Raw genomic sequence first — 27,685 nt, forward strand, 5'->3', positions numbered from 1 at the left:
AGCACTGCAGAATATGTTAGCGCTATAAAAAAATAAAGATTATTATTATCACTGTGATATTTATATTTTGATGTAACCCCTTCTCATGTACAGCACCATGGAATTAACCGTGCTATATAAATAAATAATAATAATTATTATTAGGTTCACACTGTGACAGAGTATGGAGACCCCGTGGAGAGCGATCTGCTGCCTGCAACATCCTTCATCATGACTGGTTTGGCAGTGGGTCAGTAATGGTGTGGGGTGGCATTTCTGTGGAGGGCTGCACAGCCCTCCATGTGCCCGCCAGAGGTAGCCTGACTGTCATTAGGTACCGAGATGAGATCCTCAGACCCCTTGTGAGATCATACCCTGGTGCGGTTGGCCCTGGGTTCCTCCTAATGCAGGACAATGCCAGACCTCATGTGGCTGGAGTGTGTCAGCAGTTCCTGCAAGATGAAGGCATTGAAGCTATGTACTGGCCCGCCCGTCCCCCAGACCTGAATCCGATTGAACACATCTGGGATATCATGTCTCGCACCATCCACCAACGTCACGTTGCACCACAGACTATCCAGGAGTTGGTGGATGCTTTAGTCCAGGTCTGGGAGGAGATCCCTCAGGAGACCATTCGCCGCCTCATCAGGACCATGCCCAGGCGTTGTAGGGAGGTCATACAGGCACATGGAGGCCACACACACTACTGAGTATCATTTTCCTTGTCTTGAGGCATTTCCTGTGAAGTTGTATCAGCCTGTAATTTCATTTTCCACTTTGATTTTGAGCATCATTCCAAATCCAGACCCCCATGGGATATTCATTTTGATTTACATTGATCATTTTTATGTTTTATTGTTCTCAACACATTCCACTATGTAATGAATAAAGATTTGCAACTGGAATATTTCATTCAGAGATATCTAGGATGTTGAATTTTAGTGTTCCCTTTATTTTTTTGAGCAGTGTATTTTAGTCAGAATCAGTCCATTTCATACCAGCTCCACAGCTCTGTTATGAGGCTGCTGACTTTGGGTCTAGAGACCCACAACCAGTCTGGACTTGGACGTGAATGCTGGACAGGTAAGCCTGCCTTAGGCCTCTTTCACACTTCCGTTGGTATGGGTCTGTCGCAATGCGTCAGGCCGGCGGATGTTGTGAATTTTGTGCACGACGTGGGCAGCGGATGCAGTTTTTTGACGCATCCGCTGCCCATACTGCAGTCCGGGGAGGAGGGGGCGGAGTTTCGGTCGCGCATTCGCTGTCAAAAATGGCGTATGCGACGCACAAAAAACGTTACATTGAACTTTTTTTGTGACGACGGGCCGCCAAAACACGACGGATCCGTTGCACGACAGACGCGATGTGTGGCAATCCGTTGCTAATACAAGTCTATGGGCAAAAAACGCATCCTGCGAGCACATTTGCAAGATCCGCTTTTTGCCCAAAACAATCGATTGCGAAGGATTGCAAAAAACGGAAGTGTGAAAGAGGCCTTAGTCTAAACACACATGAGCTCCATAGGGCCTCGCAGCCCACACCATCAATAACTGTGTCATGATTGCAGGTTACAAAATTAAAGAAACTTTAGCTACTAAAACTGAAAAGTAATTTTGCCTCCAAAACAGTAATTAAATATGAGGCATATGGCCATTTTAATTTTCCAAAATAGCCTAACTAGAAACCTCATGTACAAGGGTAAGTGCACACATTGCGGATTTACTGCGGATCCGCAGCGTTTTTTTCCGCGCAGAAACGCTGCAGATCCGCAAGTGATTTACAGTACAATGTAAATCAATAGGAAAAAATTTTCCTGGTGTGGAAAATTCCGCACGGAAAACGCAGCGGATTGCAAGAAGTAGTATGTCACTTCTTTTGTGCGGATCTGCAGCGTTTCTGCACCCTTCCATTATAGAAATCCGCAGGGGTAAAAAACGAATGAAATCCGCACTGAATCTGCAGGAAAAACGCACAAAATCCGCAAGAAAAACGTATCAAATCTGTACCTGCGTTTTCTGCCAGGAGATGCAGATTTTGTGCAGAAAATTCTACACCTGAATCTGCAACGTGTGCACATACCCTTAGAATACCTGAGTGTGTGTGTGCAAGCCTGAAATCTTTAAGGCCACGCTCACACGGTCAGTATTTGGACAAAATTTTACATCAGTATTTATAAGCCAATACCAGGAGAGAGTGACAAACACAGAAGTGCTGATGTGTTTCTATTATACTTTTCCTCTGATTGTTCCTCTCCTGGTTTTGGCTACAAATACTGAGGCAAAATACGGAGGTAAAATACGGAGGTAAAATACTGAAGGTGTGAACGTGGCCTAAATGTCATTTCTGTACCTTGACAACATCTGACTTGTATCAGCACCACATGAATCAGTACACAGTGGACTTTGTACAAAATCGGCATAAAGGTGTTACCATAGCAACCAAACAGGTTTTCCTTCAAGTTAGTGCGGGTTACAAAAAAGAAAGAAAAAAAAAAAAGCTGGTACGGAGATGGACATCACTAACATGATTCCCAGGGTCCTTACACGAAGCAGAAAGACATATTAACCCTGCGCTGTCGACTGAACCCCGGTTACCACGAACTCATTGTGATAGGAGCCACTAATGACATTAGGATAGCCGCACGCCTCAGCGACACGTGATATCCGGTATAAACAGAGCTTTCCAGACTGGGACGTCGGCTGCTGCATCTGTGTTCGCCACAATCCAGTCTCGGGCAGAGACTGCACGAGACCCTCGCTGACCGCTCATCTCACAAGATGCACCACATATTTCAGTTGCAAAATGAGTAATGAAACCCAGAAATCTCACAATAAATAACTAACACTAATAACAATGTGATGTATAAATATGAGAATAGCCACGTTACCCAGCTGTGGGGGGCACCTGTGACCAAAAGTCCCTTCACCGGTCACCACGATAGAAGACACCCTTAGGGTATGTGTCCACGGAACGGTTTACATCCGAATTAGCTGCAGATTGAAAGCTGCATACAACCACAGCGTTCAACCCGCAGCGTCCAGATGTTACAGCATAGGGGAGGGATTTTATGAAATCTCGTCTCCACTATGCGTGCGAACACACATCCAGCGGCCCTGCGTTTACGGACTAGCGGCGCGTCTTTTTAGAACGCAGCATGTCTGTTTACCTTGCGGCGACGCTCCATAACAGAGCCCTATGTATGGGGTGCGGAAATTCCAGATGTGTGCAATGAACACATCCGGAATCACCGCGCGTACAGAAGGAGGAGGCGCTTTGGGCGGAGCGTCCAAAGCGCCGTAAATCTGGACAGTGGAAGCGCACCCTAAGAAGCCATCGCTGTGATGAGGGGTCCATACAAATGCCCCAACCCCAGCCTTCAGAGATTGCCATGGACCTCACATGTGGTCCCAAATTACACCATTGGGTCATTCAAAGGCCCCCTTTACACATCATCTACACCCCACCAGAGGCTCAGCCCCTGCGTAACATCACTGGCCCATAGTGGGGCCCCTGTGTAACATCACTGCTCCTGCATATAGTGGGGCCCCTGCGTAACCTCACTGCTCCTGCACAGTGGGGGTCCCTGCGTAACATCACTGCTCCTGCACATAGTGGGGCCCCTGCGTAACATCACTGCTCCTGCACAGTGGGGGTCCCTGCGTAACATCACTGCTCCTGCACATAGTGGGGCCCCTGCGTAACATCACTGCTCCTGCACAGTGGGGGTCCCTGCGTAACATCACTGCTCCTGCACATAGTGGGGCCCCTGCGTAACATCACTGCTCCTGCACATAGTGGGGCCCCTGTGTAACATCACTGCTCCTGCATATAGTGGGGCCCCTGCGTAACATCACTGCTCCTGCACATAGTGGGGCCCCTGCGTAACATCACTGCTCCTGCACAGTGGGGGTCCCTGCGTAACATCATTGCTCCTGCACATAGTGGGGCCCCTGCGTAACATCACTGCTCCTGCACATAGTGGGGCCCCTGCGTAACATCACTGCTCCTGCACAGTGGGGGTCCCTGCGTAACATCATTGCTCCTGCACATAGTGGGGCCCCTGCGTAACATCACTGCTCCTGCACAGTGGGGGTCCCTGCGTAACATCACTGCTCCTGCACAGTGGGGGTCCCTGCGTAACATCACTGCTCCTGCACATAGTGGGGCCCCTGCGTAACATCACTGCTCCTGCACATAGTGGGGCCCCTGCGTAACATCACTGCTCCTGCACATAGTGGGGCCCCTGTGTAACATCACTGCTCCTGCACATAGTGGGGCCCCTGTGTAACATCACTGCTCCTGCACATAGTGGGGCCCCTGCGTAACATCACTGCTCCTGCACAGTGGGGGCCCCTGCGTAACATCACTGCTCCTGCACATAGTGGGGCCCCTGCGTAACATCACTGCTCCTGCACATAGTGGGGCCCCTGCGTAACATCACTGCTCCTGCACATAGTGGGGCCCCTGTGTAACATCACTGCTCCTGCACAGTGGGGGCCCCTGCGTAACATCACTGCTCCTGCACAGTGGGGGCCCCTGCGTAACATCACTGCTCCTGCATATAGTGGGGGTCCCTGCGTAACATCACTGCTCCTGCACATAGTGGGGCCCCTGTGTAACATCACTGCTCCTGCATACAGTGGGGGTCCCTGCGTAACATCACTGCTCCTGCACATAGTGGGGCCCCTGCGTAACATCACTGCTCCTGCACAGTGGGGGTCCCTGCGTAACATCATTGCTCCTGCACATAGTGGGGCCCCTGCGTAACATCACTGCTCCTGCACAGTGGGGGTCCCTGCGTAACATCACTGCTCCTGCACAGTGGGGGTCCCTGCGTAACATCACTGCTCCTGCACATAGTGGGGCCCCTGCGTAACATCACTGCTCCTGCACATAGTGGGGCCCCTGCGTAACATCACTGCTCCTGCACATAGTGGGGCCCCTGCGTAACATCACTGCTCCTGCACATAGTGGGGCCCCTGTGTAACATCACTGCTCCTGCACATAGTGGGGCCCCTGTGTAACATCACTGCTCCTGCATATAGTGGGGCCCCTGTGTAACATCACTGCTCCTGCACAGTGGGGGCCCCTGCGTAACATCACTGCTCCTGCATATAGTGGGGGCCCTGCGTAACATCACTGCTCCTGCATATAGTGGGGGTCCCTGCGTAACATCACTGCTCCTGCACATAGTGGGGGTCCCTGTGTAACATCACTGCTCCTGCACATAGTGGGGCCCCTGCGTAACATCACTGCTCCTGCACATAGTGGGGGCCCCTGTGTAACATCACTGCTCCTGCACATAGTGGGGGTCCCTGTGTAACATCACTGCTCCTGCACATAGTGGGGCCCCTGCGTAACATCACTGCTCCTGCACAGTGGGGGTCCCTGCGTAACATCACTGCTCCTGCACATAGTGGGGCCCCTGCGTAACATCACTGCTCCTGCACATAGTGGGGCCCCTATGTAACATCACTGCTCCTGCACATAGTGGGGGTCCCTGTGTAACATCACTGCTCCTGCACATAGTGGGGGTCCCTGTGTAACATCACTGCTCCTGCACATAGTGGGGGTCCCTGTGTAACATCACTGCTCCTGCACATAGTGGGGCCCCTATGTAACATCACTGCTCCTGCACATAGTGGGGCCCCTGTGTAACATCACTGCTCCTGCACATAGTGGGGGTCCCTGTGTAACATCACTGCTCCTGCACATAGTGGGGGTCCCTGTGTAACATCACTGCTCCTGCACATACTGGGGGCCCCTGGCACTATATATCAGGTGCACTCAGCACTGGTCCATACTGGAGAAGAACACCAGTGAGGCAGGAATGGATGACCATAGAGCACAGACTACACATGTGATGGCAGCAGTGTGGAGGCCGGCAGTACAGGACAGGCCGGCAGCAGGAGGGGGAGGCACCAGGACGTGTCTGTCACCGCCGGTCCTACAACACCAGGGACAGCTATTAACCCTTGTCACCCCGCCCACTCCACTACAAAGTCCATGGGAAGTTTCTCCGTTACCTCAGCTGGGAGCAGTGTGTCCTCCGTGTCCTGTTACCACAGCGCTGTGTCTACACACTGGGACAGCGCTGAGTGCTGCATCCCTCCCCGCCGGCTCCGGGGACTGTCCCGCCTGTGTGACCGCCGCAGGCCGCTCTGCGTCCACCTCACGGAGAACCCCGGGAACGGCCGGGAGACGGATGAAAGCTGCGGATCTTCCCAGTGAACTGCAGCCGCAAACCTCCTCCTCCTCCCGGACAGACCTCCCCTCCTCCTGCACGTGTGACGGATGAGGGCGGAAAAAAGCGACTGAGGGCGAACGTCCCCTCCTACCAGGCAGCGCTGTGTGTGAGGGCAGAGGTGCCAGTGTGCAAGGAGCAGTGTGAGGGCAGAGATGCCAGTGTGCAGAGAGCAGTGTGAGGGCAGAGAGATGCCAGTGTGCAGGGAGTAGAGTGAGGGCAGAGAGGTGCCAGCGTGCAGAGAGCAGTGTGAGGGCAGAGAGGTGCCAGTGTGAGTGTGCGGGGAGCAGTGTGAGGGCAGAGAGATGCCAGTGTGCAGGGAGTAGAGTGAGGGCAGAGAGGTGCCAGCGTGCAGGGAGCAGTGTGAGGGCAGAGAGATGCCAGCGTGCAGGGAGCGGTGTGAGGGCAGAGAGAGGTGCAGAGAGCAGTGTGAGGGCAGAGAGGTGCCAGTGTGAGTGTGCGGGGAGCAGTGTGAGGGCAGAGAGGTGCCAGTGTGCAGGGAGCAGTGTGAGGGCAGAGAGAGGTGCCAGCGTGCAGGGAGTAGAGTGAGGGCAGAGAGGTGCCAGCGTGCAGGGAGTAGTGTGAGGGCAGAGAGATGCCAGTGTGCAGAGCAGTGTGAGGGCAGAGAGATGCCAGTGTGCAGGGAGCGGTGTGAGGGCAGAGAGGTGCCAGCGTGCAGGGAGCAGTGTGAGGGCAGAGAGGTGCCAGCGTGCAGGGAGCAGTGTGAGGGCAGAGAGGTGCCAGTGTGCAGGGAGCAGTGTGAGGGCAGAGAGGTGCCAGTGTGCAGGGAGCAGTGTGAGGGCAGAGAGAGGTGCCAGCGTGCAGGGAGCAGTGTGAGGGCAGAGAGAGGTGCCAGCGTGCAGAGAGCAGTGTGAGGGCAGAGAGGTGCCAGTGTGCAGGGAGCAGTGTGAGGGCAGAGAGGTGCCAGTGTGCAGGGAGCAGTGTGAGGGCAGAGAGAAGTGCCAGTGTGCAGGGAGCAGTGTGAGGGCAGAGAGAGGTGCCAGCGTGCAGAGAGCAGTGTGAGGGCAGAGAGGTGCCAGTGTGCAGGGAGCAGTGTGAGGGCAGAGAGGTGCCAGTGTGCAGGGAGCAGTGTGAGGGCAGAGAGAAGTGCCAGTGTGCAGGGAGCAGTGTGAGGGCAGAGAGAGGTGCCAGTGTGCAGGGAGCAGTGTGAGGGCAGAGAGAGGTGCCAGTGTGCAGGGAGCAGTGTGGGGGCAGAGAGGTGCCAGCGTGCAGGGAGCAGTGTGAGGGCAGAGAGAGGTGCCAGCGTGCAGGGAGCAGTGTGAGGGCAGAGAGGTGCCAGTGTGCAGGGAGCAGTGTGAGGGCAGAGAGAAGTGCCAGTGTGCAGGGAGCAGTGTGAGGGCAGAGAGAGGTGCCAGTGTGCAGGGAGCAGTGTGAGGGCAGAGAGAGGTGCCAGTGTGCAGGGAGCGGTGTGAGGGCAGAGAGGTGCCAGTGTGCAGGGAGCGGTGTGAGGGCAGAGAGAGGTGCCAGTGTGCAGGGAGCGGTGTGAGGGCAGAGAGGTGCCAGTGTGCAGGGAGCAGTGTGAGGGCAGAGAGGTGCCAGTGTGCAGGGAGCAGTGTGAGGGCAGAGAGAGGTGCCAGTGTGCAGGGAGCGGTGTGAGGGCAGAGAGAGGTGCCAGCGTGCAGGGAGTAGAGTGAGGGCAGAGAGGTGCCAGCGTGCAGGGAGTAGTGTGAGGGCAGAGAGATGCCAGTGTGCAGAGAGCAGTGTGAGGGCAGAGAGATGCCAGTGTGCAGGGAGCGGTGTGAGGGCAGAGAGGTGCCAGCGTGCAGGGAGCAGTGTGAGGGCAGAGAGGTGCCAGCGTGCAGGGAGCAGTGTGAGGGCAGAGAGGTGCCAGTGTGCAGGGAGCAGTGTGAGGGCAGAGAGAGGTGCCAGCGTGCAGGGAGTAGAGTGAGGGCAGAGAGGTGCCAGCGTGCAGGGAGTAGTGTGAGGGCAGAGAGATGCCAGTGTGCAGAGAGCAGTGTGAGGGCAGAGAGATGCCAGTGTGCAGGGAGCAGTGTGAGGGCAGAGAGGTGCCAGTGTGCAGGGAGCAGTGTGAGGGCAGAGAGAGGTGCCAGCGTGCAGAGAGCAGTGTGAGGGCAGAGAGGTGCCAGTGTGCAGGGAGCAGTGTGAGGGCAGAGAGGTGCCAGTGTGCAGGGAGCAGTGTGAGGGCAGAGAGAAGTGCCAGTGTGCAGGGAGCAGTGTGAGGGCAGAGAGAGGTGCCAGCGTGCAGAGAGCAGTGTGAGGGCAGAGAGGTGCCAGTGTGCAGGGAGCAGTGTGAGGGCAGAGAGGTGCCAGTGTGCAGGGAGCAGTGTGAGGGCAGAGAGAAGTGCCAGTGTGCAGGGAGCAGTGTGAGGGCAGAGAGAGGTGCCAGTGTGCAGGGAGCAGTGTGAGGGCAGAGAGAGGTGCCAGTGTGCAGGGAGCAGTGTGAGGGCAGAGAGGTGCCAGCGTGCAGGGAGCAGTGTGAGGGCAGAGAGAGGTGCCAGCGTGCAGGGAGCAGTGTGAGGGCAGAGAGGTGCCAGTGTGCAGGGAGCAGTGTGAGGGCAGAGAGAAGTGCCAGTGTGCAGGGAGCAGTGTGAGGGCAGAGAGAGGTGCCAGTGTGCAGGGAGCAGTGTGAGGGCAGAGAGAGGTGCCAGTGTGCAGGGAGCGGTGTGAGGGCAGAGAGGTGCCAGTGTGCAGGGAGCGGTGTGAGGGCAGAGAGAGGTGCCAGTGTGCAGGGAGCGGTGTGAGGGCAGAGAGGTGCCAGTGTGCAGGGAGCAGTGTGAGGGCAGAGAGGTGCCAGTGTGCAGGGAGCAGTGTGAGGGCAGAGAGAGGTGCCAGTGTGCAGGGAGCAGTGTGAGGGCAGAGAGAGGTGCAGGGAGCAGTGTGAGGGCAGAGAGAGGTGCCAGTGTGCAGGGAGCGGTGTGAGGGCAGAGAGGTGCCAGTGTGCAGGGAGCAGTGTGAGGGCAGAGAGTTGCCAGCGTGCAAGGAGCGGTGTGAGGGCAGAGAGAGGTGACAGCGTGCAGGGAGCAGTGTGGGGGCAGAGAGAGGTGCCAGCATGCAGGGAGCAGTGTGAGGGCAGAGAGGTGCCAGCGTGCAGGGAGTAGTGTGAGGGCAAAGAGAGGTGCCAGCGTGCAGGGAGCAGTGTGAGGGCAGAGAGAGGTGCCAGTATGAAGGGAACAGTGTAAGGGCAGAGGTGCCAGCGTGCAGGGAGCGGTGTGAGGGAATAGGTGCCAGTGTGCAGGGAGCAGTGTGAGGGCAGAGAGAAGTGCCAGTGTGCAGGGAGCAGTGTGAGGGCAGAGAGAGGTGCCAGTGTGCAGGGAGCAGTGTGAGGGCAGAGAGAGGTGCCAGTGTGCAGGGAGCGGTGTGAGGGCAGAGAGGTGCCAGTGTGCAGGGAGCGGTGTGAGGGCAGAGAGAGGTGCCAGTGTGCAGGGAGCGGTGTGAGGGCAGAGAGGTGCCAGTGTGCAGGGAGCAGTGTGAGGGCAGAGAGGTGCCAGTGTGCAGGGAGCAGTGTGAGGGCAGAGAGAGGTGCCAGTGTGCAGGGAGCAGTGTGAGGGCAGAGAGAGGTGCAGGGAGCAGTGTGAGGGCAGAGAGAGGTGCCAGTGTGCAGGGAGCGGTGTGAGGGCAGAGAGGTGCCAGTGTGCAGGGAGCAGTGTGAGGGCAGAGAGTTGCCAGCGTGCAAGGAGCGGTGTGAGGGCAGAGAGAGGTGACAGCGTGCAGGGAGCAGTGTGGGGGCAGAGAGAGGTGCCAGCATGCAGGGAGCAGTGTGAGGGCAGAGAGGTGCCAACGTGCAGGGAGCAGTGTGAGGGCAGAGAGATGTGCCAGCGTGCAGGGAGTAGTGTGAGGGCAAAGAGAGGTGCCAGCGTGCAGGGAGCAGTGTGAGGGCAGAGAGAGGTGCCAGTATGAAGGGAACAGTGTAAGGGCAGAGGTGCCAGCGTGCAGGGAGCGGTGTGAGGGAATAGGTGCCAGTGTGCAGGGAGTAGTGAGGGCAGAGAGAGGTGCCAGTGTGCAGGGAGCAGTGTGAGGGCAGAGAGAAGTGCCAGTGTGCAGGGAGCAGTGTGAGGGCAGAGAGAGGTGCCAGTGTGCAGGGAGCAGTGTGAGGGCAGAGAGAGGTGCCAGTGTGCAGGGAGCGGTGTGAGGGCAGAGAGGTGCCAGTGTGCAGGGAGCGGTGTGAGGGCAGAGAGAGGTGCCAGTGTGCAGGGAGCGGTGTGAGGGCAGAGAGGTGCCAGTGTGCAGGGAGCAGTGTGAGGGCAGAGAGGTGCCAGTGTGCAGGGAGCAGTGTGAGGGCAGAGAGAGGTGCCAGTGTGCAGGGAGCGGTGTGAGGGCAGAGAGAGGTGCAGGGAGCAGTGTGAGGGCAGAGAGAGGTGCCAGTGTGCAGGGAGCGGTGTGAGGGCAGAGAGGTGCCAGTGTGCAGGGAGCAGTGTGAGGGCAGAGAGTTGCCAGCGTGCAAGGAGCGGTGTGAGGGCAGAGAGAGGTGACAGCGTGCAGGGAGCAGTGTGGGGGCAGAGAGAGGTGCCAGCATGCAGGGAGCAGTGTGAGGGCAGAGAGGTGCCAACGTGCAGGGAGCAGTGTGAGGGCAGAGAGATGTGCCAGCGTGCAGGGAGTAGTGTGAGGGCAAAGAGAGGTGCCAGCGTGCAGGGAGCAGTGTGAGGGCAGAGAGAGGTGCCAGTATGAAGGGAACAGTGTAAGGGCAGAGGTGCCAGCGTGCAGGGAGCGGTGTGAGGGAATAGGTGCCAGTGTGCAGGGAGCAGTGTGAGGGCAGAGAGAAGTGCCAGTGTGCAGGGAGCAGTGTGAGGGCAGAGAGAGGTGCCAGTGTGCAGGGAGCAGTGTGAGGGCAGAGAGAGGTGCCAGTGTGCAGGGAGCGGTGTGAGGGCAGAGAGGTGCCAGTGTGCAGGGAGCGGTGTGAGGGCAGAGAGAGGTGCCAGTGTGCAGGGAGCGGTGTGAGGGCAGAGAGGTGCCAGTGTGCAGGGAGCAGTGTGAGGGCAGAGAGGTGCCAGTGTGCAGGGAGCAGTGTGAGGGCAGAGAGAGGTGCCAGTGTGCAGGGAGCAGTGTGAGGGCAGAGAGAGGTGCAGGGAGCAGTGTGAGGGCAGAGAGAGGTGCCAGTGTGCAGGGAGCGGTGTGAGGGCAGAGAGGTGCCAGTGTGCAGGGAGCAGTGTGAGGGCAGAGAGTTGCCAGCGTGCAAGGAGCGGTGTGAGGGCAGAGAGAGGTGACAGCGTGCAGGGAGCAGTGTGGGGGCAGAGAGAGGTGCCAGCATGCAGGGAGCAGTGTGAGGGCAGAGAGGTGCCAACGTGCAGGGAGCAGTGTGAGGGCAGAGAGATGTGCCAGCGTGCAGGGAGTAGTGTGAGGGCAAAGAGAGGTGCCAGCGTGCAGGGAGCAGTGTGAGGGCAGAGAGAGGTGCCAGTATGAAGGGAACAGTGTAAGGGCAGAGGTGCCAGCGTGCAGGGAGCGGTGTGAGGGAATAGGTGCCAGTGTGCAGGGAGTAGTGAGGGCAGAGAGAGGTGCCAGTGTGCAGGGAGCAGTGTGAGGGCAGAGAGAAGTGCCAGTGTGCAGGGAGCAGTGTGAGGGCAGAGAGAGGTGCCAGTGTGCAGGGAGCAGTGTGAGGGCAGAGAGAGGTGCCAGTGTGCAGGGAGCGGTGTGAGGGCAGAGAGGTGCCAGTGTGCAGGGAGCGGTGTGAGGGCAGAGAGAGGTGCCAGTGTGCAGGGAGCGGTGTGAGGGCAGAGAGGTGCCAGTGTGCAGGGAGCAGTGTGAGGGCAGAGAGGTGCCAGTGTGCAGGGAGCAGTGTGAGGGCAGAGAGAGGTGCCAGTGTGCAGGGAGCGGTGTGAGGGCAGAGAGAGGTGCAGGGAGCAGTGTGAGGGCAGAGAGAGGTGCCAGTGTGCAGGGAGCGGTGTGAGGGCAGAGAGGTGCCAGTGTGCAGGGAGCAGTGTGAGGGCAGAGAGTTGCCAGCGTGCAAGGAGCGGTGTGAGGGCAGAGAGAGGTGACAGCGTGCAGGGAGCAGTGTGGGGGCAGAGAGAGGTGCCAGCATGCAGGGAGCAGTGTGAGGGCAGAGAGGTGCCAACGTGCAGGGAGCAGTGTGAGGGCAGAGAGATGTGCCAGCGTGCAGGGAGTAGTGTGAGGGCAAAGAGAGGTGCCAGCGTGCAGGGAGCAGTGTGAGGGCAGAGAGAGGTGCCAGTATGAAGGGAACAGTGTAAGGGCAGAGGTGCCAGCGTGCAGGGAGCGGTGTGAGGGAATAGGTGCCAGTGTGCAGGGAGTAGTGAGGGCAGAGAGAGGTGCCAGTGTGAAGGGAGCAGTGTGAGTTGCCAGTTTGCAGGGAGCAGTGTGAGGGCAGAGGTTCCTGTGTCGTGTGTCCGTGGGCAAAATAAGCTGACGACATGTGTGTTTTTTAACTAGCATGGGTCGCCAAAAGTTTCTCCCACGGATGACACACAGGGATATCATCAGTGTGACACACATCAGCACCTGAGAAGCAGTGGTACAGTTAGCTCTGTTCCCCGGCAGGCAGCGGATACTGAAAACTGCTCTCATTCTCCTGTGCTCTGCTGGCGAGCAGGGGAGAATGATGAGGAGTTATATTCAGCTGATAACAGCAACCGCAGCTGATGGGACTATTATTCCACTGAAGACACAGCATTGTATCTTAAATAACCAGACAACTATTATTTCAGTAGGCACAGGAACATGAGCTAGAGTTCATGTGAGAATGACTGTTGACCCTTATTGTCATTGATTTAATATTCTATGGCTGCATTTGCTGACTGGATGCTGATTTCAGCCCCTAGCAAAAATTATGGAATCACAGGCCTTGGAGGATGTTCAGTCAGTTGTTTAATTTTGTAGAAAAAAAGCAGATCACAGACATGGCACAAAACTAAAGTAATTTCAAATAGTAATTTTCTGGCTTTAAGAAACACTGAAAGAAATCAAGAACAAAAAATGTGGTAGTCAGTAATGGTTACTTTTTTAACCAAGCGTAGGGGAAAAATTATGGCATCACTCAATTCTGAGGAAACAATTATGGAATCACCCTGTAAATTTTCATACCCAAAAATAACACATGCATCAAATTAGATCTGCTCGTTAGTCTGCATCTAAAAAGGAGTGACCACACCTTGGAGAGCTGTTGCACCAAGCGGACTGACATGAATCATGGCTCCAACACGAGAGATGTCAATTGAAACAAAGGAGAGGATTATCAAACTCTTAAAAGAGGGTAAATCATCACGCAATGTTGCAAAAGATGTTGGTTGTTCACAGTCAGCTGTGTCTAAAATGTGGACCAAGTACAAACAACATGGGAAGGTTGTTAAAGGCAAACATACTGGTTGACAAAGGAAGACATCAAAGCATCAAGACCGGAAACAAGGCAATATGTCTCCAAAACAGGAAATGCACAACAAAACAAAGGAGGAACAAATGGGTGGAAACTGGAGTCAACGTCTGTGACCGAACTGTAAGAAACTACCTAAAGGAAATGGGATTTACATACAGAAAAGCTAAACGAAAGCCATCATTAACACCTAAACAGAAAAAAAACAAAGTTTACAATGGGCTAAGGAAAAGCAATTGTGGATTGTGGATGACTGGATTAAAGTCCTATTCAGTGATGAATTGTGAATCTGAATTGGGCAAGGTGATGATGATGGAACTTTTGTTTTGTGCCGTTCCGATGAGATTTATAAAGATGACTGCCTGAAGAGAACATACAAATTTCCACAGTCATTGATGATATGGGGCTGCATGTCAGGTAAAGGCACTGGGGAGATGGCTGTCATTACATCTTCAATAAATGCACAAGTTTATGTTGATATTTTGGACACTTTTCTTATCCCATCAATTGAAAGGTTGTTTGGGGATGATGAAATCATTTTTCAAGATGATAATACATCCTGCCAAAACTGTGAAAACATTCTTTGAAAAAAGAAACATAAGGTCAATGTCATGGCCTGCAAATAGTCCGGATCTCAATCCAATTGAAAATATTTGGTGGAAGTTGAAGAAAATGGTCCATGACAAGGCTCCAACCTGCAAAGCTGATCTGGCAACAGCAATCAGAGAAAGTTGGAGCCAGATTGATGAAGAGTACTGCTGGACACTCATTAAGTCCATGCCTCAGAGACTGCAAGCTGCTATAAAAGCCAGAGGTGGTGCAACAAAATACTAGTGATGTGTTGGAGTGTTTTTTCTTTGTTTTTCATGATTCCATAATTTTTTCCTAAGAATTGAGTGATTACATAATTTTTTTTCCCTATGCTTGGTTAAAAAAAGTACTGACTACCATATTTTTTGTTCTTGATTTCTTTTAGTGTTTCTTAAAGCCTGAAAGCTGCCATCTGAAATGACTTTTTAGTTGTGTGCCATGTCTGTGATCTGTTTTTTTCTACAAAATTAAACAACTGAATGAACATCCTCCAAGGCAGGTGACTCTATAATTTTTGCCAGGGGTTGTAGCTATTGTATCTGTCCTGGTGGAATGCCTAAATGAAAAGTTGTGATCTATAAAAAGGAGGATCTGCCTGTGGTCAGAGAGACAGCCATAGATTCTGCCAAGATAGCCAAACATCCAGGGGACCCTATAGGACTGCTGCCAATACATCATGGCTCCATCATGAGGGGCTCGGCTCTATCATTCTACAGAAAACAACCTAGATGACCTCTGCCCCGGTTGGAAGAATATAGATCTGCTCCATTGACCATCGCTGAACCATGGATACTTTTGGAGAAAGCCAGGGTTGGGACCCGACGGTCTCATGGCTCCATGGAGATGTTTGGAGAAGCCAGGTTGTGACCCTTGGCTCAACTGGCCTTGCACGTAAATGGACTGTCATCTTCCTACACTTGTCGATACTTCCTCTCTGTGTGCGTGCCACAGATGGGGTAGCTAAGCCTGGGAGCTCTGAAGTAACAGCTGCCATTATACCGGCGAGTCAGCGGAAGGGTGAGACTCTGTAATGATCACCATCTTGTGCTTCAATAAAGCATTGCCACACTGTTTTACCCTCACCCTGTGTTGCCTGAGTAGCATTATGCTCATATTAAAGGGAGAGTGGGCATTCGGCGGGACGATCCCTGATCCATACGGTTCCGGCTAGCGGGCCAGGTTTCCTGCCGTCAGCCCCCCTTTCCTGTGTCTCCACACCTCCCATTAGTCTACACCTGCTGCCGCTAATAACAGTGAGAGCAGGAAGCAACTGATGGGAGTATTCATCAGCCTCCGGTGCTATAAATAAAAAAAGATGACGTGGGTTCCTCTGTATTTTTTTGTAACCAGCCAGAAAAAACTGACAGCTGGGGGCTGCAACCATCAGCTGTCAGCGTTAGCAAGGCTGATTATCGAGGTTTACTATCAGATGTGCCAATTCTGGCGCTTTGCCTGGCTCTTCCCACTTGCCCTGTAGCAGTGGCAATTGGGGTAATATTTTTGGGGTTGTCACCTTTTGTATTGTCTGGTGAGATCAAGGCCACGGATTAGTAACACACTTTTCCATTTTTATTTAAAAACGAGCGTTAGGCTAGTATAACGCCCATTCCATTGAAGCCCTCATCTCCTGTAATTAAAAAAAACAACAATATCCTTACCTGTCCGATGTTCTGTGCCACGCCTCGCCATAATCCATGTCTGGGGATAAATAGTCTTCAACCTGGACGGTGTCAAGATGCAACCAGCGATGACCTCATCAAAGTTACCAACGGTCGCTGAGGCTGCGTTCCGTGCCGGGCTGAACTGTGGTGACGTCAGCACCGTGAGAAAGTCACTGTGTTCAGCGCAGATGAAAGAACTCGAGGTCACCGGTGATCACTGATGCAGCTCATTCATCAGTGGTTCTCACCCTGGATGGTCGCCTCTTGGTACTGTCCAGGTTGAAAATTATTTATCCCCAGACATGGATTACGGCGTCGGGCAGAATGTCACAGGTGAGGGATATTGTTTTTTTAATTTTATTACAGGAGACGAGAGCTTCATTGGAATTAGGCGTTAGGTGAGTATAACTATGTGCTATTTTTAAATAAAAATGGAAAACTGTGCTTTGTTTTATTTCTACCCATGCCAGCAGGGTCTATATTAGGCAGCTCCTTCCAGCCTGTTGGTTCCTAGACGGCTGGCACCTGTTTATGCATATCTCAGTATTCTGTCTCCCGTTATTGATCTGGCCTGTTTACCCGCTCTGTTTGACTTTTCCATCCTTGACTGCAGCTTTGTATTGTGAACCCGTGCTGCTTGCCCTGACCTCGGACCGTCTGATTACACTTCAGTCTCGCCCTCTTATACCTCGTACCCATGCCTCTGACCCTCCGGTCAGCTGCTGCAGTTCCTGGAACTGCCCTGGTGTGGTACCTGGTGTCTACTGGCAGCCCAGCCTATCCCCACCATCAGAGACTCTAATGAAGGCCTGGTAGACATTTAGTCCCGTCACTCCAGGGTAAACCCGGCCCATTGCGTAGTGGGTCCACACTCACTAGAGTTACATAAAGTACATGGACAATATTTTTTTGCCTCCGTGGTGTGAATCGAGCCTCAAGTGTCATTTCACTGTGATGTTACCTGAAATTAATGATATCAGATCCGTCATTCTAGTTACTGACCGTAGAACATTAATTCCACTTATAGCAGATGCTTCCCAGGCATTATTATAATCCCTAAAAATATGAATGCAAACAGATCAGCCTGAAGTAGTCAGTTACAAGATGAAAAGACGGTGGCACAAAATGTTCAGCTCTGTAAACAGCTCAGTAGTGTTTTAATCTTTGCTGATTAAAAGCAGCATATAAAGCGCTCTGACTTTTATGATCTGACAGTTCCCTATATTTCAGCTGTGAAGTACTCAATGCAACAGGGCTAGAATCTTTAATAATGTGGACGTCTTATGGAGAAGCTTTTTACTCAAGAGCTTTCTCTAGTCTACAGAAACAATTCCCAGCTTTCTAATGGTTTCCTGCCTATGTGCCAATATCCTGTAATTACAGTGCCTGTGTCCTCGAAGGACAACACTAAAAGTTTAAGGGAGTTTGTTTACCCCTAGTAATCCAATTCAACTCACTGAAAATATAGGAAAAAATGAATTGCCAATAGTGATGAGCAAGTATACTCGTTGCTCGGGTTTTCCTCAAGCATGCTCGGGTGGTCTCCGAGTATTTTGGCGTGCTTGGAGATTTAGTTTCTGTTGACGTAGCTGCATGATTTGCGGCTGCTGGACAGCCTGAGTACATCTGGGAGTTGCCTGTTTGTTAGGACACCGGAGCATGTTCGAGAAATCCCGAGCAACGAGTATACTCGCTCATCACTAATTACCAATTCTTTTTATCTTCTTCCGTTCTGTCACGCAGCAAGGCAACATTTTGTTCTGCACCATGCGCACATTGGCCCGGCTTCATCAAAACTAGGGATCATTACATTGGTCTTGATGAGGCAGGATGGACTGTGAGACTCCCGATTCATTCAGAGGCTCGTGCCTTTTGAGTATAACGAGTAGCATGCGACTCAGTGCGCACCTTGCCACAAATCTTATTACAGTCCTTGCTAGAGTAAAATTTGTGGCGTAGTGAACGCCAACATTCGTCATGAATTTGCTGAGTGGCGGTCATCATGCCCCCCATCCTGCCCACTTTGTCGGAGCTTAGCGAAACAGCATGAATGCCAAAAGTCGTAAAATTTTACTGCAGATTCAAGTAGCATCAAAACATAGTGCTTTTCCAAAGCTTTTTACGCCATGTTTCTGGTGTAAAAGTTTTCATGAATCAGTGTTGTTATTTACTGCTGCACACTGTCATGTCACTATATAAAACCTCATCACAGTTGTTCGACAGCAGGGACTGCGTGGGATCGGCTGATACAACCCCAAACTCTATTATAGCCATAGTTTACATACTTTATTCATAATAGAACATAAAGCACATATCGGAAGGTGAAATTTACACATTTCTGGCACCGTTGACCCGTAACTTTCCTACTGATTTTCTATGCAGAGGTATAAATAATAATTTTGAGTATTGTGATAAATTTTGCACTTATCCTGTTGTGGGTTAATGAATTTTAAATGCAATCATAGTGCCGTGATTAATTCCCTATATACTGTTGGGTATATTTCCTACCACTGAGCACCAACCTTTATATACCAATGTGCCTTCCATAAAATCTATACTAAATAAGACGTCATCATAGTTGTTTGACAACAGTGAAAGATCAATTGATATAGAGAATACACCTCCAAAATCTCTTCTAGCAATGAAGACCCAGGAATGATCAGCAGCTACAATCTTACATCAGGCAAGAGTGGGGCAACATTTCTCTCCCAGAAGGCCAGCAAAAAAAAGGAGAGGGGATGCGATGCCACGGCAGACACTGCCTCATGTCACCTTTCTGAGATGTGTTGCTGCTATCAATTTCTAAATCAGTGATTTTTTTAAAAAAAGGAAATGGTAAATGTCTAACGTTCACCTTGTGATATGGCTATAATAACTATGGCTATAGTAGATTTTCAAATCACGGCATTCTTGTTATCTTTTCATTTTACTCAGCATCAAAACTATTTTGGAATTTGGGTTGTATAAAGCACTAGATAATGTAACAATTTAGTGGAAAAATATCCACCCATAATTTGTCACTTGGCACAAGCAGGCTTACGTGTGCAACATTTCCACTTGAGTTTTGCATCCAAACTGCAGCTATCTCATGACTGCTGCCATTCAGTGCATTTTCAGATGGAGCAATTGTGTAGCCTCAGCCTAATGCAAGAAAAAAAACGATTACAGTAACAAATATAAATTATGTACAAATATCTATCCTGTAATTGTATGGGGCAAAACATCCAAATAATGCAATGATTTCATTTATTAAAGTTCAAAAGATGATAAATTGATATACTCTTAAATTATGCAACATAACTAGGAGTGACTACAATGTCTTCCAGTAAGGGCAGTGAGCCATTAGGTGCTATGTATAATGGACGTGGTTCAAAGTATTACCGCATTTACTAGACAAACACTGCACAAAAATAAACATTAAGACTCCTTTAATATCCATTCTCCAGGTAAGAAAACCCCACAACTGTACGTAGATGCAAGTTATTGCATTAAGACTGGACTAAGAAAAAGAATATCATACACAAATATTGATCCTGCAAAAGCACTTGGCTAGTAACAGATTGTTCCCGAATGCTATCAGAACTAACACCGATCTGGATGTGCCCATGGAGGATGCCCTGCTACATCAGTATTGTGAAAATTAATTTATAATGAAGAACAAGAAACATACACAGGTTAAAGCAAATCTACTCCTCCTTTATCATGTAGATGTTTTCTTTCTATTTATCAGCAGACAAGACTGGAGTGAATGTTCATAGAAAAGGCAAAAGTGATTGAAATAAAGACATGTGGGTATGCATACTGTAATGCTGCAGTAAAATTTCACAGCAAATGTATTTAATGTCCAAACAACTCACAAAATGAACAGCATTTTCAGTATCCTCCGGATCGCAGTCAGGCGTCACAAAAGTTCCCATCCGAGACTTCCTGCCGAGGGCGACTGCACCACCGTATCACGCTGCGGGGCGCCAGGCGTTCACTGCTCTTGGCTTTGTGTTACCTCACACAAGCTGGACGTTGTAGAGTCACCTGCTCTGCAAGTTTGCAAACTGACACCCCAAATCCTTTGCTGTAGGGTTTTTAAATGAAATCTGTGGCCATGGGCCACTTGTAAGACCCGGCCTGGAGGAAGCGGACCACACCCTACCATCCTGTAGTCCACTTCAAAAATAAAAGCCCATAACGCGTTTTCCTAAACCTTGCCTTGGTCAAATAATTTGACGAGGTCCACATTTCCTTTTATTTTGCCCTGCAGCCACAGCTACAGTATGCCTGTGACTGCAATGCACTCCAGCGGGTTTAATACTCTTCTGTGCGCATCCTGGGGGACTCATAGCGACCCTCGCATAGAACACCTGCCACTGTCTCACAATACAAAAAAGTGGATGGATTTCAAAACTTGGTACCTAACTCTATCATCCTCCAGTGTTCTTTTTTTACCAATTTATCTTCTACATTTAAAAGGACCCTTACGTACCATTGCTTAAATAAAATATTGCAAAAAATTAAGATCCATATTCCAAATAGGAGTCATCCACTGATATAAATAATAATTACAATTCTTACAGTAACAAGAGTCCTAGCGAATGAAACCAAAGCCTGTATCAGAATACCAAGAGTATTACGTAAACTGCACTTGTGATGACAAGTCCTAGGAGGATCTCGGGCTAATTACTACAGATTTGGCCCTATTACGTGTAGTGCTACACCTATGCTGACTGACACCTGACAGGAAATGACTAGGCTTAAGTGCCGCACAATGTCAAAGTCTTAAATCGAAAAATGAAGAGTACTCATATAACAGCGCATAATTCTATAATACAAACTATAATAAAGCAATCATTTCAACCTAAGCCATAAATTTGCAATAGCGATCAATCTTAGACAACTACAAAACATTCATCATGTACTATAATTTCTCATAAAGCTCGGTGCAGTCATAACCACACATCAGTGACTTATTCAGAGGCCGCTTATACAGCGTCTGTAGTGTTCCTGAGAATCTCATGTACGTCCGCGTATTAAAGAAAGAACTCCATGCTGAAGCCCAATATTGATTTTCTGGATAGGGTGAAGCACCAGGATAGTTGAGGTATCAGACCTATGTATAGTCAGGGCGCCAGACCTATGTATAGTCAGGGTATCAGACCTATGTATAGTCAGGGTATCAGACCTATGTATAGTCAGGGCGCCAGACCTATGTATAGTCAGGGCATCAGACCTATGTATAGTCAGGGCGCCAGACCTATGTATAGTCAGGGCGCCAGACCTATGTATAGTCAGGGCGCCAGACCTATGTATAGTCAGGGCGCCAGACCTATGTATAGTCAGGGCGCCAGACCTATGTATAGTCAGGGCGCCAGACCTATGTATAGTCAGGGCGCCAGACCTATGTATAGTCAGGGCGCCAGACCTATGTATAGTCAGGGCATCAGACCTATGTATAGTCAGGGCATCAGACCTATGTATAGTCAGGGCGTCAGACCTATGTATAGTCAGGGCGTCAGACCTATGTATAGTCAGGGCGTCAGACCTATGTATAGTCAGGGCGCCAGACCTATGTATAGTCAGGGCGCCAGACCTATGTATAGTCAGGGCGTCAGACCTATGTATAGTCAGGGCGCCAGACCTATGTATAGTCAGGGCGCCAGACCTATGTATAGTCAGGGCGCCAGACCTATGTATAGTCAGGGCGCCAGACCTATGTATAGTCAGGGCGCCAGACCTATGTATAGTCAGGGCGCCAGACCTATGTATAGTCAGGGCGCCAGACCTATGTATAGTCAGGGCGCCAGACCTATGTATAGTCAGGGCGCCAGACCTATGTATAGTCAGGGCGCCAGACCTATGTATAGTCAGGGCGCCAGACCTATGTATAGTCAGGGTATCAGACCTATGTATAGTCAGGGTGTCAGACCTATGTATAGTCAGGGTGTCAGACCTATGTATAGTCAGGGTGTCAGACCTATGTATAGTCAGGGTGTCAGACCTATGTATAGTCAGGGTATCAGACCTATGTACATCTGGCTGGGATAAAATACTCCACTACCAATTTTGGGGAACCGTCCTGATATTAACATTTAGGCACCACTGATTGAAATGGGAAAATACCACTAGAACCAGACAGGCTAAAGATTTCAATCTATGGAGCGCTGCTGGAGGTCTTCAGACCCTCCACTCCTATGACAGCAGGATTATTGTTAACCAAACACCATTGACAGATAATTTTATGGATTTATGTTTCAAATAACAGAAGTATTAAGGGCCTGTCCTGATATATCAGGCAGGATTACTTCTCTATAAACCTGCTGAACAGAAACAATGGACCTATATTTGGTATCTGTAATTCCCATCTGCTGGGAGTTACCGTAATCAGTCACATTTGTCAGGAAAGTATTCCCATACTTACAATCCCCAATTGTGGGGGATTTGAGCTACGACCAATTTTGGCCATAAACTACCTGAAAACATTCAGTAATACCCTATTAAAATCAAAGTAATCAAATGAGCAAAAATAAAATCCCTATGAATTCAATTTTGAAGGACTATATAGAAAAATCAGCTGTCCACCAGCATCAGCAGAATATCCCCTATTGGTCACTAAGGCTGTGTGCACAGGCTGCGGAAAAAACAGTACCATGTAAACCTAAGGGGGAAAAAAACGCTGTGCACATGCTGCGGAAAATGCCGCGCGGAAACGCTGCGGATTATTTTCCGCAGCATGTCAATTGTTTGTGCGGATTCCGCAGCGGGTTTCAACCAGCACCAATAGGAAAGTGCTGGTGAAAACCCGCAGAAGAAACCGCAAGAAAATCCGCAGTGAAAACCACAGTGGTTTTGCACTGCGGATTTTCCAAATCCGCTGCGGAATAATCCGCAGCGTGGGCACATACCCTAAAGGGTCCATGTTTTGGTAGCCAATAAAGAATATTCTGCGGATGGTGGTGGACTGCTGACTTTTATAGAAAGGTCTGGATAGTGGGATTGGACATTTAATGCAAGTTCATTATGACCTATCCTTAGGAGGTCATCAATGTCTGATCACCCGGGGTCTGACACCAGGCACCCCTGCGGATCAGCTGTTATCAGTGTCGGTGTCCGCAGGCTGGAAGTACTCGCTTGTAGAGCTGCTCCGTCTTCTGGTAGTGGCCGAGGCTTGGTGCTGTACATCTGCCTCCTATTCAAATCAATAGGAGGCAGGCGTGTAGTACCCTGCCATGGCCACTATCAGATGATGGCCACCTCTGCAAGTGAGTACTTCCAGCTGGCACCCGCCGCAGCTGATACCGAGAACGGCTGATCGGCGGGGCTCATCAATGAAAAAGTAGTGGACAACATCTTTAAAGAAGTCTGGTGCACAGGCAGATAAAACATTCTATGTTGAGAGCTATATCCTGCCTGAGATTTGTTACCTGCCTTGCCAGGCATCTCTGATAACAGGCCTTTACTTTTTGGCGATCCTTGTTTCCAAGAAATCCCAAGATTTTAAGGCACGTTGGTTGGGGAACATTACTTTAGTGTGGATGCGGTCACAGGATACATAGCATACACATGTACACCCATAGGTAATCGGGGCACATACACATGTACACCCATAGGTAATCGGGGCACATACACATGTACACCCATAGGTAATCGGGGCACATACACATGTACACCCATAGGTAATCGGGGCACATACACATGTACACCCATAGGTAATCGGGGCACATACACATGTACACCCATAGGTAATCGGGGCACATACACATGTACACCCATAGGTAATCGGGGCACATACACATGTACACCCATAGGTAATCGGGGCACATACACATGTACACCCATAGGTAATCGGGGCACATACACATGTACACCCGGGTATAGGTAATCGGGGCACATACACATGTACACCCGGGTATAGGTAATCGGGGCACATACACATGTACACCCGGGTATAGGTAATCGGGGCACATACACATGTACACCCGGGTATAGGTAATCGGGGCACATACACATGTACACCCGGGTATAGGTAATCGGGGCACATACACATGTACACCCGGGTATAGGTAATCGGGGCACATACACATGTACACCCGGGTATAGGTAATCGGGGCACATACACATGTACACCCGGGTATAGGTAATCGGGGCACATACACATGTACACCCGGGTATAGGTAATCGGGGCACATACACATGTACACCCGGGTATAGGTAATCGGGGCACATACACATGTACACCCGGGTATAGGTAATCGGGGCACATACACATGTACACCCGGGTATAGGTAATCGGGGCACATACACATGTACACCCGGGTATAGGTAATCGGGGCACATACACATGTACACCCGGGTATAGGTAATCGGGGCACATACACATGTACACCCGGGTATAGGTAATCGGGGCACATACACATGTACACCCGGGTATAGGTAATCGGGGCACATACACATGTACACCCGGGTATAGGTAATCGGGGCACATACACATGTACACCCGGGTATAGGTAATCGGGGCACATACACATGTACACCCGGGTATAGGTAATCGGGGCACATACACATGTACACCCGGGTATAGGTAATCGGGGCACATACACATGTACACCCGGGTATAGGTAATCGGGGCACATACACATGTACACCCGGGTATAGGTAATCGGGGCACATACACATGTACACCCGGGTATAGGTAATCGGGGCACATACACATGTACACCCGGGTATAGGTAATCGGGGCACATACACATGTACACCCGGGTATAGGTAATCGGGGCACATACACATGTACACCCGGGTATAGGTAATCGGGGCACATACACATGTACACCCGGGTATAGGTAATCGGGGCACATACACATGTACACCCGGGTATAGGTAATCGGGGCACATACACATGTACACCCGGGTATAGGTAATCGGGGCACATACACATGTACACCCGGGTATAGGTAATCGGGGCACATACACATGTACACCCGGGTATAGGTAATCGGGGCACATACACATGTACACCCGGGTATAGGTAATCGGGGCACATACACATGTACACCCGGGTATAGGTAATCGGGGCACATACACATGTACACCCGGGTATAGGTAATCGGGGCACATACACATGTACACCCGGGTATAGGTAATCGGGGCACATACACATGTACACCCGGGTATAGGTAATCGGGGCACATACACATGTACACCCGGGTATAGGTAATCGGGGCACATACACATGTACACCCGGGTATAGGTAATCGGGGCACATACACATGTACACCCGGGTATAGGTAATCGGGGCACATACACATGTACACCCGGGTATAGGTAATCGGGGCACATACACATGTACACCCGGGTATAGGTAATCGGGGCACATACACATGTACACCCGGGTATAGGTAATCGGGGCACATACACATGTACACCCGGGTATAGGTAATCGGGGCACATACACATGTACACCCGGGTATAGGTAATCGGGGCACATACACATGTACACCCGGGTATAGGTAATCGGGGCACATACACATGTACACCCGGGTATAGGTAATCGGGGCACATACACATGTACACCCGGGTATAGGTAATCGGGGCACATACACATGTACACCCGGGTATAGGTAATCGGGGCACATACACATGTACACCCGGGTATAGGTAATCGGGGCACATACACATGTACACCCGGGTATAGGTAATCGGGGCACATACACATGTACACCCGGGTATAGGTAATCGGGGCACATACACATGTACACCCGGGTATAGGTAATCGGGGCACATACACATGTACACCCGGGTATAGGTAATCGGGGCACATACACATGTACACCCGGGTATAGGTAATCGGGGCACATACACATGTACACCCGGGTATAGGTAATCGGGGCACATACACATGTACACCCGGGTATAGGTAATCGGGGCACATACACATGTACACCCGGGTATAGGTAATCGGGGCACATACACATGTACACCCGGGTATAGGTAATCGGGGCACATACACATGTACACCCGGGTATAGGTAATCGGGGCACATACACATGTACACCCGGGTATAGGTAATCGGGGCACATACACATGTACACCCGGGTATAGGTAATCGGGGCACATACACATGTACACCCGGGTATAGGTAATCGGGGCACATACACATGTACACCCGGGTATAGGTAATCGGGGCACATACACATGTACACCCGGGTATAGGTAATCGGGGCACATACACATGTACACCCATAGGTAATCGGGGCACATACACATGTACACCCATAGGTAATCGGGGCACATACACATGTACACCCATAGGTAATCAGGGCACATACACATGTACACCCATAGGTAATCAGGGCACATACACATGTACACCCATAGGTAATCAGGGCACATACACATGTACACCCATAGGTAATCAGGGCACATACACATGTACACCCATAGGTAATCAGGGCACATACACATGTACACCCATAGGTAATCAGGGCACATACACATGTACACCCATAGGTAATCAGGCACATACACATGTACACCCATAGGTAATCAGGGCACATACACATGTACACCCATAGGTAATCAGGGCACATACACATGTACACCCATAGGTAATCAGGGCACATACACATGTACACCCATAGGTAATCAGGGCACATACACATGTACACCCATAGGTAATCAGGGCACATACACATGTACACCCATAGGTAATCAGGCACATACACATGTACACCCATAGGTAATCAGGCACATACACATGTACACCCATAGGTAATCAGGCACATACACATGTACACCCATAGGTAATCAGGGCACATACACATGTACACCCATAGGTAATCAGGCACATACACATGTACACCCATAGGTAATCAGGCACATACACATGTACACCCATAGGTAATCAGGGCACATACACATGTACACCCATAGGTAATCAGGCACATACACATGTACACCCATAGGTAATCAGGCACATACACATGTACACCCATAGGTAATCAGGGCAGCTCAGTTCTTAGAATGGAGTCACCGTGCAGGTCTAAGACAAGCACTGAAAAATGAACTTGGATGTGAAATACCTAGTTGGCCCAAGTGGTACAGCACACATCCATGCTTTTTATTCAATTACACCAGGAATTTAGCATAAAGTAACATAATCGATATGAACATTATACGTTTTCATACTTTGCCAATGCCTACCAGTAAATGCATATACTAAAGCAAAAATTAATGAATTTAAGGAGCTGTAGCCATGGTAAATGGTATTTAAAAGAATATGTATTTCAGGTTTCCATGATTTACTTATGCTTTATAGGTTGGCCACTTTTTAGCACAATTTTATTTTTCCTTAAAAACTTGTAATTTTGTCTTGAAATCATGTTTGCAATTTGGTATCATTAAACATGCAGCACCATTTGCCTCCTATATTCTCTGTTTTTCTCTGACTATTGTTGGCTGCAGAACGGGTGAACTGAGAATCAGTCAATGAGCTCATTCTGGTAGCCCCGTTAATAATAGAACTCAAGGAATAAACTCTTGGAAAATGTATTAACATATTTCCATCAATATTTAATATACAATGTTTTAGAATATATATTTCTGCCTTAAAAATATTTCTGCATGAGAAAAATATTATTTTCAGGCAAACGTTAAACCGGACCCAGGAATCTAAACAAAGCAAAAGCCTACAAAATCCAAAAGCCGAATGTGGTTTTTCAGTGTAATTTATCAGGCGCCAAAACCCTTATCACCAGTCTATATTTGAATCTCTGGATGCCAATGACATTAACCATTGCTAGACACACATTTCTCACATTCTTACGCAGGATCTGTCTCCGAAGGGTATCTTACATTTGTGATTGCTGGCATTAGAGCACACAAGCACCACACAATAGAGGCACAGCTAATTTTATATTAAGAAAGGCG

The 27,685-nt window shown here is 50.3% G+C and overlaps 1 protein-coding gene across 14 annotated transcripts in view; it reads right to left on the reverse strand.

Moving 5' to 3' along the window:
- Positions 1 to 27,685, reverse strand: part of TJP1 (tight junction protein 1) — a 607,218-nt gene that overhangs the window by 190,899 nt on the left and 388,634 nt on the right. The window contains exon 1 of one of the 14 annotated variants that reach the window (XM_069765854.1): positions 6,006 to 6,266. The exons of 11 other annotated variants lie outside the window; for them this stretch is intronic. The gene's annotated coding sequence lies outside the window, so the exon portion shown is untranslated. Of the gene's footprint in view, positions 1 to 6,005; positions 6,267 to 27,685 lie in introns of those variants that run through there. 2 more of the 14 variants (XM_069765851.1, XM_069765856.1) reach the window with 2 other exon arrangements.

This window comes from Ranitomeya imitator, chromosome 4 (genome assembly GCF_032444005.1).
Source record: "Ranitomeya imitator isolate aRanImi1 chromosome 4, aRanImi1.pri, whole genome shotgun sequence".
NCBI lineage: Eukaryota > Metazoa > Chordata > Amphibia > Anura > Dendrobatidae > Ranitomeya > Ranitomeya imitator.